The sequence below is a fragment of the Lepisosteus oculatus genome, chromosome 1 (genome assembly GCF_040954835.1).
Source record: "Lepisosteus oculatus isolate fLepOcu1 chromosome 1, fLepOcu1.hap2, whole genome shotgun sequence".
Taxonomy (NCBI): Eukaryota; Metazoa; Chordata; class Actinopteri; order Semionotiformes; family Lepisosteidae; genus Lepisosteus; species Lepisosteus oculatus.
This window is the reverse complement of record NC_090696.1, coordinates 2,506,483-2,526,048: the sequence shown is the minus strand read 5'-3', so window position 1 is coordinate 2,526,048 and position 19,566 is coordinate 2,506,483.

The following is a 19,566-nucleotide window of genomic DNA, read 5'->3' as shown; positions in this document are numbered from 1 at the left end:
AAGTGCCTAAATAAGGGTTTGTGCCTAGACTTGCACTGTACTAATAAAGTATTACCAATACATTGTACAGGAGTGATAGAAATGCACACCAGTCATTAGAGGTTCTTCCATTTTAGCTCCAGAAATATATCCAGTAAAAGTATTGGGAGAGAATGGTGTTGTAGGCGTTTGTTGGAAATCTCCCTCATTTGTGCCTCCGCCTCTTCAGCAATCTGGCGTGTGTCAAACACCCATCCGAGAAACATGAGCTAAGAGAGTTTCTCATAAAGAGATGAGATGACACCGAGGAGCCTCAAGCAAGTGCGCCGATAAAAGCTGGATATTAAATGAATTAGCAGAGCCATAAAACTTTCGAAAGACCACTAATTTATGACACATTAGCAATTTATTGTCACTGTGCTGTGGCTGGAAACAGAACTTTAAGAACTTACAGTTTTTAAAACATTGCTACTTATTTACCTAATGGCCACGCAGGAGGCTCTGCTCCCATATCTGACTGCATTTTTTAAATCTATAAGGCTAAAATGTACATTTAAGGTTGACCAAAATATTGCTGTGTTACAAAATATATGTAATTTTACCTGCCAAGATGTCACAATTGGAAACATGAGGGTAATTCATTTAGGACAGAAAATAGGGGACACCTCTTTCTCAAACAGTCGTGGTGTCAGGTGGGTGAAGCCCGAACTCTGGACACGTTTAAGAATTAAAGAAATGGCTGAATTAAATTTTAGATCCACACAGATACTAACCTACAGTTCCAAAAGAACAAGATGCGATGATTGGACCCCTCTCAGACCTTTTCGATATTATTTATGTTTTACATAACATAGATATACAGTATATAAGTTATAGATATGTTATATAAAATGTGGAATTTCCATTGTGATGTATAGGCTTTGCAATGTAATGTGATTTTATAATTTTTTTCAGACATTGCTTCACTTCAATGGGACTTATTAGGTTAAGAGAGTAAGTGCTGATCTAACTTGTAATATATATATATAAATTATTATAATTATTATTTTGAGCATTTTCTAAAAACTGCCGCATCTGTCTCCCCTGCTGATGGGGTACAGTCAGATAAAGATGGGGTGACAAGTCAGTCACACTGATTTCTTATTCACTATATAGTCAGATGACAACTCAAAGTACAAAATCACATAACATTGCTCACATTCCCAGTACACAGCCAAGGAGATAGATAGAGAAATACATCAGTTATATCCCCTCAGGGTTCCAGTCCAGTAGTTTTTATAGAACATCCTAAATTACCATTTTTAATGACCGGGAATATTGACAAGCAATTGAGAATTTTGCCCTTTAAATGCTGAAGGGCTTTCAGATTTCTTTACCAAATAGTCTCTAAATGACTTGCCCAACCAAAAAGTCAGATTTATTGATCACAATTAAATTTTCTTCAATCCTTTAGAAATTTATTATTTAATAGTTGTTTATTAAGCAAACTTTACTGGGGCTTTCTAGGACTGGTGAGATAAACCCCTTGTCACGATTATAGTCCCCCCCTCCTTAAGGGTGCTCCAGCCCTTTCACTTAAGACTTTATTCTGTGCACCTGATCCCTATTCCCAGCCCACCTTAAAAGCCAGGCGCTGACGCTCATCCAGGCTCTGCATCTGGTTTCCGTGCAGTGCGAGTCCGGGACCTGGAAGCGCCTGGTCCCGTTAAGGTTTTAATCTCCGTTCCCGTTACCGTTACCGTTACCGTTCCCGTTCCCTGTCCGCCGGTTCTGACCTGGTTTCTGGTTTTAATTCCTAGTTTTGATGGATTTCCTGGTTATGGACTTACCCTTGTGTTTTGGATACCCTCTAAGGATTACTCTTTTGGATTGTTTGCCTCGGCCACACCTCCTCCGTGCACCAGCGCACCTTGGACACGCCCCCCTGTCTTCAGCCCCGTATTCATGCATGACGTTTCCCCACTTTTTCGGATTGTGTCGTCAGCATAGGGTCCGGAAAGAACTGCCCGTTACACCCCTAAGCTATTGAATGCATATGGAAGCTTAAATTGATCAATCTAGCAGTTTTTCAAATTTAACAAAATACTTGGACCCTGATTTTGATCAGCTGTCACAGGGACATCTCGAAGGAACTGTGCTGCCTTGCTCAGATGGGCTTCAGACCTGCTACTAGCTTGCCTCTGAGTCCCAGACTTCTGTAGCCTCAGACCAGTGAAGACTGTATTGTGCGAAGTCCAATGGCAGCTACAGCAAGCGGAGTCTCCTGCTGAGGACCGATCCAGATCGATGGTGCCGGGCTTATTGTATCAGAGACTTCTGTATTGCAACCTCCAGTGCACTTGGGGTCACTTCAAAATAAGGCATTGATTCCTATTAAAGACGAAAGTGCGCTACAGGTGTTCACACCTTTTTAACAGATTCTGTTAAAGCAGCCTTTTCTAGGTCTTTTCCATTATGAATTTATTTAAATCTCAGCCTGCGTCACTTGCGAGTTTGGAGACCATTCACTTCAGTTTAGCAGAAGCAGGGAATTACAGCTTGCTGGGTTGCAATTAATTTCAGATTTCCCAATTCTCCAGGAATCTGGATTTTGACATTCTTTTTCCAAGAAAAAAAAATGTACAAATGCGTTGTTGCAATTCCAACAGCACATTTATTACGTAGACGATACGTAACATATTACGATGTTCAGAAGAGAGAAGCCTCTGTGATGATACAGACATGCATGATTCATGGATGACAGAGTACTTTATGACATATAAATTAAATACTCTGCATTGTCACTGTGTTTCCTGTGATGCTGTCAGACATGAAAAAATGAAGATTCCAATTTTATTTGTAAACACAGGCAGAAATATGATTACAGTGCAGAGAAAAATCTCAGGGAATCGAGAATTTCACTTTTTTACCATGATACCATTGTTTACAAAAACTGCCTTTTGTAAAAAAAAAAACTAAATGAGATCATATTAAGCAATTTCATGTTTTTGAGATGTGACAGTGAAGAAATTCCAAAAAATGAACATTAGGTCTTTTTATCTGAAATAATAAGCGAACCCAAAGATTACTGAGCACACATACACCACTCACGTTAGTGGAAACAAATCAAAACCTTTAGCTAAGGAACCATTTGGAACCATTTGGAACTCTATCCATCCACTGTCAGATACATAGTTAAAAACAGAAAAATGACCATAATGACTCTCCCCAGGACTGGTTGTCCCGCCAAGATCTCCCCAAGAAAACTATCAAGGAAGTCACAAAGAACACCAGATAAACATCTATGGGTCTGTAGGGCTGTCCCTGTGGCTGATTCAAGAACCAGGAACAGACTGAACAGGAATTGTATTCACAAGAGGACAGTGAAACACAAAGAAACCATTTCTCTCTAAAAATGAACATTGTTGCCCATCTCAAGTTCAGTAAGAGAGCCTGGACAATCCAAGAGGAATTATTACTGGAATCCATTATCCACTATCTATGGACAGACAGGTCAAAGTTTTGGCCACAATGAGAAACATTTCGTTTGGTCAATAACAGAAACACCTCATCCCAACCATCAAGCATGGTGATAGCACATCTTCAACTTTTATTAAGCCTTTCATGAAGATCTAATTATGTTTCAGGTCTAAAATATATGACCATACAGAGCAACCTAGGGGACTGGCAAACTTTTTTTGTCACTCTACAATATACTGTATAACCAGGGCAGCCGTGTGGAGCAGCAGTCAGGGCTGATTGTAGGTTCACATCCTGGCTGATTACAGCTTTCATATTCTTACATAAAATACTTCACTTGAATTGTTTCCCTAAAACAGCCCGCTGTATAAATGGCTACAAATGTAAGTCGCAGGAAGCACTAGATACACACCTTAAGAGCTGAGCTCAGCTCCGGAAAAACATGATGCGTCCGACCCTTACGCTATACGAGAAGGAAAATGGTTGTGATTAAAACCGAAGACAAACATTATAATAATCAAAGCACAGAAAAGTGAAAAATCAATCAAAAGTGAAATAAAATGTTTAAGGTATGTTCAGGTCATGGGGTTTTCCAAAGAGTTTGACTCTTTAGCCTTCAGGTTATAACATGTTGCAGGGAAACATATCCAACTGGATAACAATTCATATTACTGTAACATGAATATATTCTGAGAAGCAAAACAAAACAACAAAAACAGGCTCCTCATTTATTTTAACCCGTTATTCTCAGCCTTGCCCCAGAATGTGACGCTGTTAAACTCTCTTTCGGACATCAGTGTCTACACTTGCTAAAAAGTTGTGGGTTTTTTACACTGTGCCCTGATTCACCAGCTTTTTAGATTTCCATTTTAGAACTGAGTCTAGCAGTAACGTAGCAACACAAGATACTGGTTTACCCAGCTATTCTAGGGGTTACAGCAAACATTCAAGAAGCATTTTCCCAGGAGAATCAAAAATACAAAGTTACCATTAAATGTATGAGACATTGATTACAAAGTATTTGAAGATCCTTCTAATAAAGTGCATAGCATACTACAACTCTGGGAAAATTAATGTGTAAACGTTTTTTTGGAAAATGAATAGTTTGCCCTATACCAAAGTGAGCCACAGTCAGATGTCAAATGTGAGCTCCCAGGGAGATAAAAGAGAGGGCAAATGAAGCAGATTTTGAGCAGAAGAGAGAGCTCCTGACCAAAACAGCGTGACAGTAGCTGTGAAATCTTGTCATCCTTCCTTACACAGGAATAATGTCTGTGAATGATTAAACCCAAGTGAAGGTACAATCTCAGCTTACCGCCTGCTTCATAAGACTTTTTTGGCTGCTGTAAGATCCATCAGAATTATGTTAACAGCAACTCATGTGTCTTTATAGAGAACAAGTATCCAGGTTCTCCACAGCTTGCACCTTTGAAAGCACTTCAGATACTGTTCATCCATCCAAAAGCACCACAGAACACCCCCAAGACACATGGACCTAGTGAGTGGTTGGGGAGCTATTTCATCTGCCAGTACAGTGATGAGTACTGTATCTGCAAGTTTGAAATGGATTGGCTGGTGTGATCTCTTTAGAGGAAGATTAAATTTGATCTCCTAAGTCCCCTTTCTACAATGTTCCATCGGAGGCCTCTCTTTTTCCGGTTCTTGAAATGCAGAAGCAAAAAACAAAGTTCAAGGCTTTAGTAATCTGACAACTGTAACATGACTAAATTTTTGCACAATTTCACCTGAAGGTGAAGGTATGAAGCAACATTTGGCAAGCTAGATCAAGACAATGCGGCATAGTCTCAGCTCAGTGCTGCTGCCGGCTGTCATTGGCAGAGAGTAGGCAATGAGAATGGCTGGGGGCAAGCGAAGCACTCTGAACTGGAGCTGAACCCAAGGGTGTGCCTCCAAAGGCAGCAGGTGCCAGCATTCCAGGAAAGCACTCGATACACACCTTGACAGCTGTGCTCTGCAGGTGAAAAGGGCAGCTTGCATGGAGTTCACATCAAGAAAAACAGTGCTCATTAAGCGTCTGGCACCTACTTGATACAAGCAGGAAAATGGTTGTGATTATGGGAAATATCGTATGCTATGGCAGGTGTGTATTTTCACTTCAGGACACATCAAACGGGAGGAGTCCCTGTAGGTGTGGATCTGGTACTTAGGTGGCGTAAAGAGCTTTGTGTTCTGTATTTCTGAATGACACATACTGTAGCTGCTCTAGTAGTTGCCCCCACACTGATACCTTCCTCTTGGATTTGGACTGCATCCCATTGTTTACAGACACTTACAGGCAGACTGCTATAGATCTGTGTTAGCTCAGCAACTGATCGTTTGGCATGTTAGGCAAGTATTTCGGGAACTACTTTTTGGAAAAAATTAGAAAGCACTTTAGAGTTTCAAAACTATTTTCTGTATTATAGCAATACAGTTATATACGGTAGAACCTGCCTGAGATTCCCAGTAGAGCAGAGTAGTAGTAGACTTTATTGCCATATTGCCAAATGCACTGATCTCTCAGGACATACACAGTACAGCAGACAACACCATGAAACATAGTACATTATAAACATAATTAATAAGAACCAGAACAATAAATACGTTGTGTGACAAAAAATATGCAGTAGCGAGGAAAAAAAAAACATGGTAGACATATGTATTGAGCCTAAGGCACTGCAATTAGCTGTTAGCTGTTGAGGATGCACACTGCGATAAGGTAGACACTGGGGCTGACGTTAACCTCTGCTGAAGAACCTTCCTGAAGATGTTAAATACCGTAGCGTTTATACAGACCCAGAACACCAGGGAACAGGGAACAGAACTTTATTGCCTTTTGCTGTCTACAGGAGGGCTCCTCACAAATTTGAGAACTCAAAAGGCTGATCTGCTCTTCACTGCTGGGGGAAACACCCTCTCAACAAGCCCCTGGTGGGAAGCACAGACTCAGGACTGCAGGCAAGACTGCATGGTGCAGGGAGTGAAACATCTGGTTCTGAGACCAGCAGTTGCAGCCACTGTCAAAGGCCCTGGGAAAGGGGAAAGCCAACCACTACAACATGACTGTGCAGCTTTGCATGTTCTCCATGCTTGACCAGGGTCTCTTAGGGGAGACTTGGCTCTGAATAAGACAGGGGGAGCTGTCAGCTGTGCAGGCCTGCCATGTGTACCTATGGCAATGAACTACTGTACTCTCTACTCTGCAGTGACTTGTGCTCCTGAAGCTGGTTATTATCACCAGCAATGCATTGCAATGAATTTTCAACCAAAACATTGGCACTCCACACAGAATGGTTTGAGTTTCTATCAGGAGAAGAGAACACTGACAAAGTCGCAAGGAATTCAAATTCTGCTTTAGCATTTTTACCGTATATATAAATATATTTATAAAATTTATTATTTATAATGTATAAATAAAATATACCATATTTATAGTGTAAATTACGCTTTATTTGGCAACCAGTTATAATGCTTTCAACATTTTCTGAAGGTCATGGGCAGATCTGACAAAGGAATACTGCACAGTGTTTCCAAGCATTTTACTTTCCATTTAACAAGCTGATGTAAGGTGTGCTGTAGAGCCCTGTTTCTGCAAAACTGTACTTCATACAGTTTGTGCTTTGAAGTCCTCTGTGCCTTGTTTATAAAGATTAGGATGAATTGGGAGAAAAGAAACTGTTACACTATGAAAACTTTTCTACAAATATCTCCACATCAGTGCATGTTTTTCCTAGGGAGCTGGTTAAACAATCTGAGCAGATCTGTGACTTTTTTAATTTTCACACTGTATTTTCGCATCTTGGTACCTTCGGTTGGAGTCTGTGCCTGTGTCTCTGAGGTGTGTGCTGTTGGTTTTGTTCTTTTGCTTCGTCAGACTTTGGCAGTGTTAACCCCCATCCGGTACCAACAGGCAACACAAGCAGCCTTGTTCACGGCCCACATTAAAATAATAAGTGCTGGGGGTCAGAGCAGTAACTATGCTTCTTAAATTGATAATCAGGACTGAAGATAAACAATCGCTTAACCTTTTACTCACTGTGCCATGCTGTATTTTAGAAATTATGCACATCCAGTAATTATGAACACAAAATGGCATGACCAGACTTTCCTCTATTCCTCCACTATTCTTCCCAGATGTGTCTGAGGAACAGTCCAGTGGGAGCTCCGAGTCAGGGACACAGGGACACCAAGTTCCTGATCACCTGGAGGAGGGCTCCTGCTCCGTCACAGTGTGTCACAGGTACCATCAGCTCCTCTGAGATCTAGGCAATGCCAGACTCCTCCGCTGCAGAGTGTCAGAGTTATCCTCTGTTTAGGGAGTGACGTCATTGACCAGGATTGAATTCCAGTGGGGGAGGAAGACCTGCAGCTGCCACATACACATATATAGTTAGTTTTGTCTCCCAGGGAAACATCTTTAAAAACATCCCAAAGTACCCAGTTCTGCCTCATAATTATATCATTATACCTCATTATCATGGTCTCTGGGCTCTTCATGAAACAAGTTGCAGATCTAAACTATTTTCCAGGTGCATTTTGGGACTTATCACTGGAAGCAAACGTTTTTAACCATGCAGGAAACAAAGTGAGGCTGAAATGTCTAAGGTGGTGAACTAATCCACTGCACCTTTGAACCCCTTGAAAGCATTTAATTGTGAACTGGTACACAATTACTTGTGTAATTACTAGTATTAATAATAGTAATAATTCCTTCCGTAACTTTCTGACACTAAAGGATGCTGCAGCACCCCCTGTCTTGATTTGAACAAAATCAAATCAAGTGAAGCTGGATTAATGCCAAGTTTAAGAAGCTCCTGCTTTTATGTAGAGCAGATGTGTGACAACTACTGTACTTTCCTTTAATAAACCAGGTCTTTTATTCTGGTAGTACCTTTCAGTTAATAAATGCAAGTTATGGTATTCATCAAAATGAAAAAAGTCAGACTGGTCTTCACGTGGAGCAAGCAATGGTATCCATCAGAATGGGTGCAATTTCATCTCCTTCAAGAGGGTTGTGAATTTTTCCAAGTGTGACTATTTAAGCCTTAGCCAGCTACAGTAAAGATGAAACGCTTTAGACAAATTTACATTGATGGGTAAGAGAGAGCTAGGGGGAAATGAAGAGTTAACTGTGTATTAGTATTCAGAACAGCTAGAGTACAAACTAAACAAAAAACTATGTAACAAAGATTAAAGAGGTTTCAGAATGTTCAAAAAAGCTGGCTGAAAAAGCACAGGACTAAAAGTGTGCTTCGTGAAAGAAAGAAGAGAAAACATGATAGTTCAAGCCCAGGGTCTGTCAGAGATTCTCTTATCTTGATTTGGGAGCTATTCTTGTTGTATAAATCAGGTAGTGAGAGCACGCAGGACCTTTTGAAGATGTCATTAGTTCAGAAGATTTAAAGCAGGATGATTAAAGAATTGTTTCAGACTGAATATGTAGGGAACGGTACAGATTTATTCCAGTTCATCAGATAAGCTCACCCCACCGGTTATTGCTCTAGTTTCAGGTAGAAGTACAATAAAATAGAGAACTATCCCAAGACTGAGTTCACTGCTCCTAAAACTTGTGATCTCTGATAACACAAGCCTCTTCAGGTGCCGTGAATGTGACTCATGTGTTTGAATTCCACCCACAGGTCAAACATTTCTGCATCATGCCTCGTTAAAGACTGATCTGTGGCAAGAACACATGAGCTGTGTCTTCTAGATGCTAAGAAGTGAAAGTCCAGGGGTTGTACAGTATTTCACTTGTCTGTGTTACTGGCTGCAGTACATGAGTCCTGTTTTCATGAGAAAAAAGATTAACAGAAAATAGTAAAGATTAAGAAGCACCGTATGTGAAGTGTGTTGCAATTGAATATGGGATATAGTTAGATAATCGTGACCCGGTTTGTCCGAGCAAAAGCATACAATTTGCTGATTGTCTTAACAGTTGGGTGAGCTTGAGTCAGCCAGGGTCCTTCTGCTCTTTATTTTGTGGTAGTTCTGGAGGCTTATCATTGGTGACTCAACAGGGCAGCTTTGGGAGAAAGTGTGCATGGATTTGCTCCATGCTGGTTTGATTTGTCAAGGTAGTATTCCTAGATAATTAACAGTTGCAACATCTGGAGGACGAATAAAATCAAATGATTTTTCCAAATTCTAAAGGAAAAAAGGAAAGAAAGAGACATAGCCAGCTCTCTTGTCATTCTGATGCAAGCTTGTTTTGATGAGGACCACATCAGACAGGAGATTTTAAACACAAGGTGAATAAACAGCTAGATTGAGATAAAGATCATGGAGGGTATTGGCATGATGTCATTCAGTTTCACATGTTTTATTTCTTCTCTTTAAGGTAATAATTTGCTTACACATTTTGTGGATGAGATCAGCAGTTCAGGTGTTGTGAGATTGCATTGTTCTTTGTGTACAATCTGTATTAAGGCCATTGGGTTTACAAAGGTGCTTCTGTGAGGCTCATTAGAGGACATTTCACACACTTGGCTGTAAGGTGCAATAAGTAGTCAGGCCACTTAGGAACTGTCCTCGTCTTTGGATCTCTACATTTCCTGAGAAGTGTGAGCTGGGGACCTTTCATAAAACAATTGTCTTGTTCTACCACAGAGACCACCATGGGCAGAGATGCCTCTTTTTGCTGTACCGGGGAGAATGCACTTTGCAGGTCCTGCACCGACGACCAGCTGTGACCTTGCAGCCCCAAGACTACCCTATGTGTTACAGGAAGAGATCAGCCATGGCTGCAAAAGGCCTTAAAATCCTAATTCACTGACAGTCTACAGTATGTTGTTATGAAATGTCATAGGGGCATCCACTCAATATTGACTTGCCACCTGCAGTTACCGAGTAACACAGTACGGGCACGACCTGAACAAACATGATCCTTTTGGTGACCTGAAATGGTTTGTCCCCGTAAACAGCTATTAAACCTGACCCTCTATAAAAGTAAATGATCCAGAAATAAAAAAGGATCTCATTGTTAAAGAAAATTATCTCACTGTTTTCAGAACAAGCAGCTTGTGTTGGCCCGTGGAACCTGTATTATTCCTAATGCATATTTCCTACACCAGCCTGAGAGCTCTGCACAGTGCACGTACCACACTGGGAGATCTCCATATACTGATAAGAACTTGACGGGACCTTCATTTGCTGGAAGGACACAAAGAATGTCTCTAAGAATTGGAATGGGGGTTGGCAAAGTGTGAGGAGTGGACTGTGACTGTGGGTCAGATGATTAAGTCTTACATCGTGCTCGATAAGGTCAATGAGTTTGGAGTGTAGACCACCTAGAGCACAGGCATTCAGAATCATTGCTGTATTCTGCCTTGGACTAAATAGTCATCTTATTCACCAGCTAGTTTCCTCAACAGCCAGCTCTGTGATTCTTCTAAGAAAGGAAGATGTTGCTATCAACTGCGGTTTATGCTTCTGATCTTTTTGTGGCCATCAGAGGACAATTCTTTAAATACACCAATACTGTACATTTCATGATAGAAAATATACCAAACTGATGGACCCTAGCGAGCGTGAAACAGCTGTCTGTGGTTGCTTGCTTCGCTTAAATACATGTGAGCGAGAAATAAAGACTTTTTAGATAGTTCAGTTTTGAATTTTTTAGAAAAGTAATTACAATTCAATTTCCAATAATTCATGTCAGTTTTTAGATGTTGAGGCTCTAACCATCACCAAGCAAGCTCCGAAGCTTCGTCTGCTGTACAAGGAGAAGACAGATCTCAGACAGGAGACTCAGCTCTCCACAGACAGAAAACACAGGGGTGGCCTACGAATGGCAGAAAACACAGCAGAACTTTGTTTTCTCCCTTTTTGTAAGCACCTATAGTATATACCTGCATTTAAACAGCTCACAAGAATTGCTTTTCTAACAGATTTGGGATGTTGGATTATGAATTATGATGCTGGTTGTGTTTTAACCTCCAAATTCTAATATAAATGTATTGCTGATCTGATTAAACTCTGAAAGACAACAAGCAAGGTGTCACTACTGCCAACCTGCTCAGACCAGCCCCCAGGAGCTGACCAGTGCCAGCAGAGGGGCGATAATTACAAGCGTCGCCGCACGTGTTAACTCAGCACCAGACACTCTACAGTGCGGCAGGCTGCAGTATTTAAGCCATTCAAACCTGCTTCTTGCTGCTCGGTATTGAGTCTACTCTTAGAGAGCTCTACCTGGCGTTTATTCTGAACTTCCCTTTTGCCTCTCAACCTTGGACCTCGCCATTTGATTCGGATTGCTTGCCTCTATTAGTACTTCCTGGATTTCGAACCACCTTTCTCCTTTTCAACCACGATCTCGCCTGGCGTTCTGGATTGTTTGCCTGCCTCGACACCTACCTACTCCTGCGTCTGCACAGGATCCACATATCTCTTCATTGGGGATTCCTTACACAAGGTAGCCCTGGACTGAAATTTAGTAATTTCAAGGTGAGACAAAGTAAAAGAAATATAGGAGACTGTGTTAAGGTATTCACAATCCTGAAAGGGACTAACGATATCCACCAAAACCACTATTTCAGCTACTGCTGAGAAACCAGGACTAGATGGAAACATAAGTCATCTAGAGATTTTCTAGAGGTTTTTGTTTTGCTCCATTCACCAGAACATTTAATTTACAGTAGGGAACATAACTCAGGCAATCCCTCACCAACAGCATTCTGCTCATTCTAAATAAACAGCAAATCAGGTTATGGCAAAGATCTAGAGATCATTTCACAAAGAAAAGAGTGATGCTGTTAATTAATTATGGTAATATTATTCTTCATTCAGACCACAGATATTCGTTGCGGTTTTCTCTCTCTGAATAGGCAGTTGTGTAGAGAACAATGATAGCCCAGTGCAGCATGGTGAAAAACCTAGGTACTCACTTACATGGTTTATCCTTTGTAATTAGTGTTGGCACTGACTACATCACAGTAGAAATGTGGTTTAATTCAGCATCCAATGTTTTTCTGGGTTAAGTTCTGTTATGTGACATGCTGCGTATTTAAGGGAATTCGATCATCCCTTGAAGAGCTACAGTACCTCCTGCTCACATGATTGTCACCGATACAGGGCACACACCTTCAAATGTACAGTAGGTGTGAGACACCTTTAGAGGTATAGTTTCCTAAAGTTAATCGAAACAGAACATCATGTGTAAGGGAGATTTTTAATACAGGTCCCAGAGATCACAGACACTTTTCAGTTGCATACTAACCAAATAATTAATAGTTTTTTTTATTTATTGGAACCCACTTAATTTGAACCACCCTTATTTGAACCGACATTAATTGAATCATTTAAAATGCTTCCAGACTGATTAAAACCATGAAAACCTTCTGAATCTCCAAGACCAGGATTGGTGGGAGGCCTGTGCGTTATACTGTATCACTGAATTCTGAACATGTTAATAATGGATTAACATGGACTTTTAATGCACAGTTTAAAAGCAGCAGTGGCCTGGAAGACTGTGGGTTCAATTCCCAGGTGAGACACTCTGTTGTAGCCTTGAGTAAGGTACTTTACCGCAACCTTTTAGTAAAATACTAGGGGGAAATGTAAGTTGCTTTGGAGAAAAGCGTCAGATATAAATGTTTGTATATATTTACAGGCAATTAATGCCTTTCAGCTACACTACCATTGTCTGAGGGTCTTGTCAATTACATCCCATAACAAAATAATTTAAAGTATACACAGAAACAAATCAGAATCGCGCATGATGTAATTATCAGGTGAAACACACAAACGGAAATGGTTCTTTCAAGACAATTAGTGAAAGTTTTCTAGTGTGACAATCCATGGGAGGGTTTTGTTCTGAGTGGGCATGTTTCCCCCTCTCTGTTTTCCGTAGTTTGTCTGTGTTCAGCTTGTGTGAGTGGACAGCACGCCGCTGCTTTGTCTATCTGGATAAGGATTCCTCTCAGGACGAAACTGCTGGTTCAGAACAGACAGGCCTGCCCTGGTGCCACAGTGTGAGCCGCTGGGTCCCTGCCACTTCCCAAGACCGCTAGTTTTGCATCCCTCATCCCTGCACTCTGCTTAATCCTGCCTCCTCCACAGTCACCGAACGGGTAGGTGAGCCAGCCCTGAGTCATACTAAATTAACAGCATATCTCACATGTTTGTTTTCATGGCTTATTTCCTGTTGGGTAAACAACAAAGTGCAGAAGGTTAATGCTCATACCTGCACTGTGGGCTTTGAGTGGCAGCTGGATGTATTCTGGCAGAACGAGAGGGTGGCACAGGGCTGAACGGGTCTTGGGAACGGACTCCCTGCCGGCCCACATACAGACTGGGCCTGACCGGGCCTGATGCTGTGGCAGCTGCAGTTGTTGATGTAAGAAACACTTTGAAGCATGGAAGCCTCCCTGTTCTATTCCACCTGCCTGCATGAAGATGTGATTAATTCTTCTCCCCGCGTAAAGAACTTCTTAAATTGCACATTAGCACTCCTGACTTAGGCTTAAAGGCAGTAAGTGGGCTTCTCAGACATCCCTAAGGATGTCTGTTCACCACGGATTTTCAGTACGAAGGCAGGAATGCCAGCACGGTCTTCAAACAGGTCCTCAGAGATCTTATTATAATTATCTCACTTGCCAGGCTCTCGTGTCCAAGGCGACTTCAAGGCATACTCCCTCACACAGCTGAACCTTTAGCAGAGCAATGTGAGTGCAGTACCTTGCTCAGGGGTACAACAGTATTGCCCCACCAGGATCTGAACCCACGACCTTCCAGTTATAAACCCAGCGCCCTTCCCTCAGCCCCTCATTGATCTGATAACAAAATACTTAAATTGGTGACTTGTGTTGAGGATCTTCTATCCTTTTTTAATCTCACGCCTCTCTGAATTATTTGAAATTTCTCAGCAAACAAATATAGCTGACAAAAAATAGAACTGGATTCCTTATTGCCAGCATACCATAGAAAGTGAGAAATCTGGGGGTTATGCTTGATTCTGATCTCAAGTTAAAAAATAGATGTGCCATTCACTAATCTTAGAAATGTTTCCAGAATCAAATTTTTCTCTCCCTCTCCCTGTCTGCTGCTGAGAGAGCAATGCAGAATTTTACTTATTCCAGACTGCTGCGATGCTTTGTTTCTGGGGCTTCCAGCACAGCACTCTCTCCCCTCCACCTGGCCCAGAACACAACCCCTGATGGACTCAACACAAAAAGAGCACATGAAGCTGCTGGTATCCAGTCCATGACGGGATTGATATATTTCTGTAATAAAAAGTTTATTATTAAAATATAAATCATTAAATGAATTGCAGCCAGATACCTTAGAGACGGTCTCATTCTTGCTAATTTATTTAACTGATACTTTTGTCCAAAGTAACTTGTATTTTGCACAGTTGGGCATTTTTTCTAGAGTAATTCAGATGAAGTACCTTACTAAAGGCTACCCCATTGAGGCGTTAAACCTACAACCTTCCAGTTACAAGATGAGAACCTTGACTTTTAAACAAAACTACAAAAAGTCAGGTTTCAACATTTTTATCCCTTATTATTATTGTATACACACTAGAAAACAGGCTTAAAAGTCCAATTCAAATTGTTGAAGGATGGGTGTTTCCTGTGATCAGTGATTCATGCAGAAACAACATGCAGGCTGAATATGAATTAATTACGTGCAAAGAATCTCTTCTAACAGTTAAGATTCTTCTGTGTTACAAGGATATCTGACTGTCCACCCAGCAACTGCAAGCTGCTTCTTCCTGCTAAGGGGTTATTACTGGGAATAAGCCAACTCCCCATGGGTGCAATGTAGAGACAGCAATTATCCCAGAATTGCTGGAGGAGTGGACACAAGGGGAACTTGTAAACTCGGTGAAGAAGGCGCCTCAGTCCGGAATTAAATTTTGGGCACAAAAGTTGCGAAGCAGCAGTACTGTTTCTGAAAGTGACCTTTCCAAATGGCTGAAACATTTGAAGGAAAGTATACAGAAACTGGGCAATATCTTTATAGTGGCTTTAGTCTCTGGAGGCTGAGCCATGAGCACCTTTGACTGAAAAAACTGCAGCAGTCCAGACTTTGTTTAGAATTCTATGAAATGTGTGTCTGAGGTTTTCCAACAGTACAGAGAACATTTCCAGTTGCTCTACTTCTGTGTCCATTGTTCTGCTTTCATGTGGATATTTTTTCCACTTTAGTCAGGCCAGAGAGACGGTCTCAACAGACACTTGGGGTTTGTCAGCTGAGCAGCTTCCCCAAGAGATGTGTGTCCTGCACAGACTGCTGTCCCACCTGAAGTCTCTGTGCTCGGCATGGCTATTAAGTGAGTGACCGGCTGGCCTCACCTCTGTGACTGCTCACACACTGATGGGAACCTGCAGGACCAAAGCCCAGTCAGGTCTGTATGGTATGAAAGTTAGAAGGAAGAGAGTGCTCTACAGTAGCCTTAAAGGCACAACCTACCAGCAGCCAGCAGCCCAATCACCCTGCAACTCACAACTGGCAGCCCACTGGCGCTCACCCTGTGGTCTACATGGTTCCCAGTCCCTCAGTATAATGATGAGGATTGTAAAATAAAAGGTGCCATGCTTTGGATGAGATGTTAAACTGAGGTCCTGACTCATTGGGGTGTTACCCTGGTGTCCTGGCCAAATTTTCCATTGGCCCTTACCAATCATGGCCTCCTAATAATCCCCATCTATGACTATGACATCTATGACTGTTCTCCTCCCCACTGAGAGCTGATGTGTAGGGAGCGTACTGGTGCTGTCGCATCGTCCAGGTAGATGCTGCACATTGGTGGTGGTGGAGTTAAAACGGTTTGAGTGGAGTGTCCAGAAAAGCACTGTGTAAGTGTAAGCAATTATAATTATTATTAACATACAATTAGGCAAATGCAATGTGCTGAACAAGCAATTCCATCTAATACCAACCATTGTAGGAAAAGAAAATGAAATTAAAAGAGATAAAGATAAAATGTATGAGAGGGCAAACACCTGGCAGATAACATTAAATGTACAGAATTACAGGGCTTTGCATGCAGGTAGTATAAACAAACAATACATACAAATGGGAACCACTGAGAAGAGGCTACTTATGAAATATGTTGTGTGTTTTCATTGACACATCATTTACGTCTTCTAGACTACTGTATGTAGAGAAGTGGAGAAAAAAACTAAAAATGTTAGAATACTCTGTATACTGTAATTAAAGGCACAGTATATAAATCAAGGGATGTTATGTTAAAACTATAACACACTAGTAAGGCCTCATTTTGAATTTTGTCTACATTTTAGATTTAGATGTTAAAGGAGGTATTTTTAATGCTGGGATAAGTTTAATGACGCTGATTATCTTTCATTTTCTTTTCTCTTGTTCAAAATCCTTCACACAACCATACAACGACTCATCTATCATTCAGTTCACCTGAACTACTCATCTACAGTATGTACATACAGCCTTCAAATCTAATACTTACACATGAACTTTCCAGCAAACATTACAAATATGCACCAGGTTTCTTAGCAACATCGGTTACCAGATGCTCATGACAAAGAACCAGAACAGTTGTAAAATCAGCTCTCTGCTAACTGGTGACATTTTATTCTTTTGTAACAGTTACATGCAAAATGGAGATATGATCCCTGTTCATTCTTTTTCCGTGTTCTTTCTTGATTACTAGTGCATACATTTAAAAAACTAAATTGTTACTTTTTCCATTGATGTAGTGATAAACTAAGCACCCGAGCAGCTCACAATGTTAAAATACAAAAAAACAGTTTGATGTGTTGTAAGCACAAGATAAACATGGAAGCCGTTATGTACAAGGCTGTTCATTAGTGTATTCTTACTGTTGTAAGTACCAAAAGCAAACAGCCTTTCATGACTCTTGAAATAAATATTGATTCTGGTAAAGGTTTATTTGTTAACAGAGCATTGCTAGCTTGTTTCTAGCGTGATCCTTTAGTGATTAGTGATTGTTTCCTGCTGTTGTTAACAGTCCTGTCTTATGCAGTTGAGTTTATCAGTGGGGGATATCAGCATTTGTCAATGTGTATTGTACAAAAGACTTAAGAGAAAATGGAATCTGCTATTTAGCTGCACAACTATGGAAACCCTTAAGAGACGGTGGGGGAATGTATCGAGGGTTCTGTGGCTGTTTCAAGCACATTTTTTGCAGCATCTTCATGGCTGCATCAGAAGTATCTGAAGAGGATAGATTATAAGTGCTGGATGTCTAAGAGCTGTTGGACTCCAACAGGTGCCATATCAAGTTACCTAAATGTTGGAACATTTAAAAGACATTTTATGGTGTATACTGTCTTATCAAGCATTTAGAGAATGTCTGTATGAGTAGATTAGCCCACCTCCAGCAGTAATTACTGCTCAGACACGATTCTGCATTGATTCTTCTGGATATTCTCAGATGCCCATGGAGATATGGAACTGTTCACCCATAACAGCTGAGTGGACAGCCTGTTCAGAAGTTCTTTGTTAACTGCTATGTTCCTCCTGCACCTTTTTATTTCTTGCCAACCACTGCCAATAAACTACTGAGGCTGTCTGCTTTGACAGATTAGACATGTCTGCTGCTGCTTTCAGCAATGCACCAGTGGCAAAAACACCAATACCTACAGTACGTCTCTCCGGAAGGTCTGAAAATCCCTGATTATTTCCATCTATTGGCAAATTATTTTTTAAAAGGAGAAGAATATTTTCAGACATTCTTAAACAAAAACAATGGCAATTTTTTAATTGTTAACTTGACAGTTTAGAATAACCAGTTGTGTTTTCTGTTAATTAAGTTTGTTTTCTGCCATCTGAGCACATACTGTAACTGTGAATCCCTCAACTGCACATGGGGTAGAATAAGGAGAGGTGGCTGTACCCTTTGGCCTGCCCCCTGCACTAGGGGTTCAGTGCTGGGTCGGGGATCCACTTGTGACACCTGTGACTGGGCACCTTTACCAATGGCCACCCGTGCAACCCCTGCACATTTACTAACAAAGGGCTTCAACTGTGTGCTTCTTTCGACAAGCTCTTTCTTACAAAGGATATCTTTTCTTTTCTCCTACTAACATCACACACGCACCTAGTAAATGAGCAATAATAATATCCACTTTAAACTCAGAAGCTCCTATTATTTTTCCCAAGGCCAAGAAATATGCTAGAAACAAGCTAGCAATGCTCTGTTAACAAATAAACCTTTACCAGAATCAATATTTATTTCAAGAGTCATGAAAGGCTGTTTGCTTTTGGTACTTACAACAGTCAAGTAGCAGCAGAACTTTGATCCAACTGGCAAAAGAGCTGCAATCCATAAGAAAAGTTGTAAACACATTTGACTTCATACAACATTATTATATTGGCCTCTTCAGTGGAGATGGATTGGCGCAACATGACTTGAAGCGGAAAACAGAACTTGAAAGTCATGTGATTCTTTCCAAGCATCTGCTTTTGGGAGTCAATGCACTAGAATGTTTTTGACTGAAATACTGATTGACCAATACATGAGCCGTTGGGTAATTTGAGCAACATACTGTACTCACAACGAGGAACAAAATCTATGCTTGAGAACGTCAGTTAAGTAGTTTAGTCAAACCCTGATTAATGTGGAGAAGATGTGTGATTTGCACAACTAACTTTATTGGGGTGACTCACCTCTCTGAGGGGAGCAACAATCCGTCTGTAAAGAGGGGGAGTCCCCTCAGATGCGAAAATGAAACACACAAGCAAGTCAGCCAGAAATGTAATGTTGATACATTTGTAGGCAGAACTTGATGACATTAGGGTTTGACCACTTTCTGAAATTTTGTTTTGATTCCAGTTTAGTGCATTTGGTGCTTCATTGAGATAGGATTTTTTTCAAAATAAAATTAAACACTTGCATGAACAGTAATTGTGTCTCATTTCTTACACAGTTACTTTGTTTTTAGGGCCAGCAAAGAACATAAGAACACTAAAAGGTACAAATGAGAGGAGGCTTACTTGCTCATTTGTTTGCTATCCCTGTTAATTCTGAAGTGCTCCACCGGGTTGCATGAATTTGAGGACTTCAACAAATTGAAGAATCTTCTTCAGACACGTGTAGTTCTCCATTCTGTGACAGATAAGCAATTCAAGGTTTGAAGGCCAGGACTGAATCATGGTTTTGTGACATTTGCCAGAAACAATATC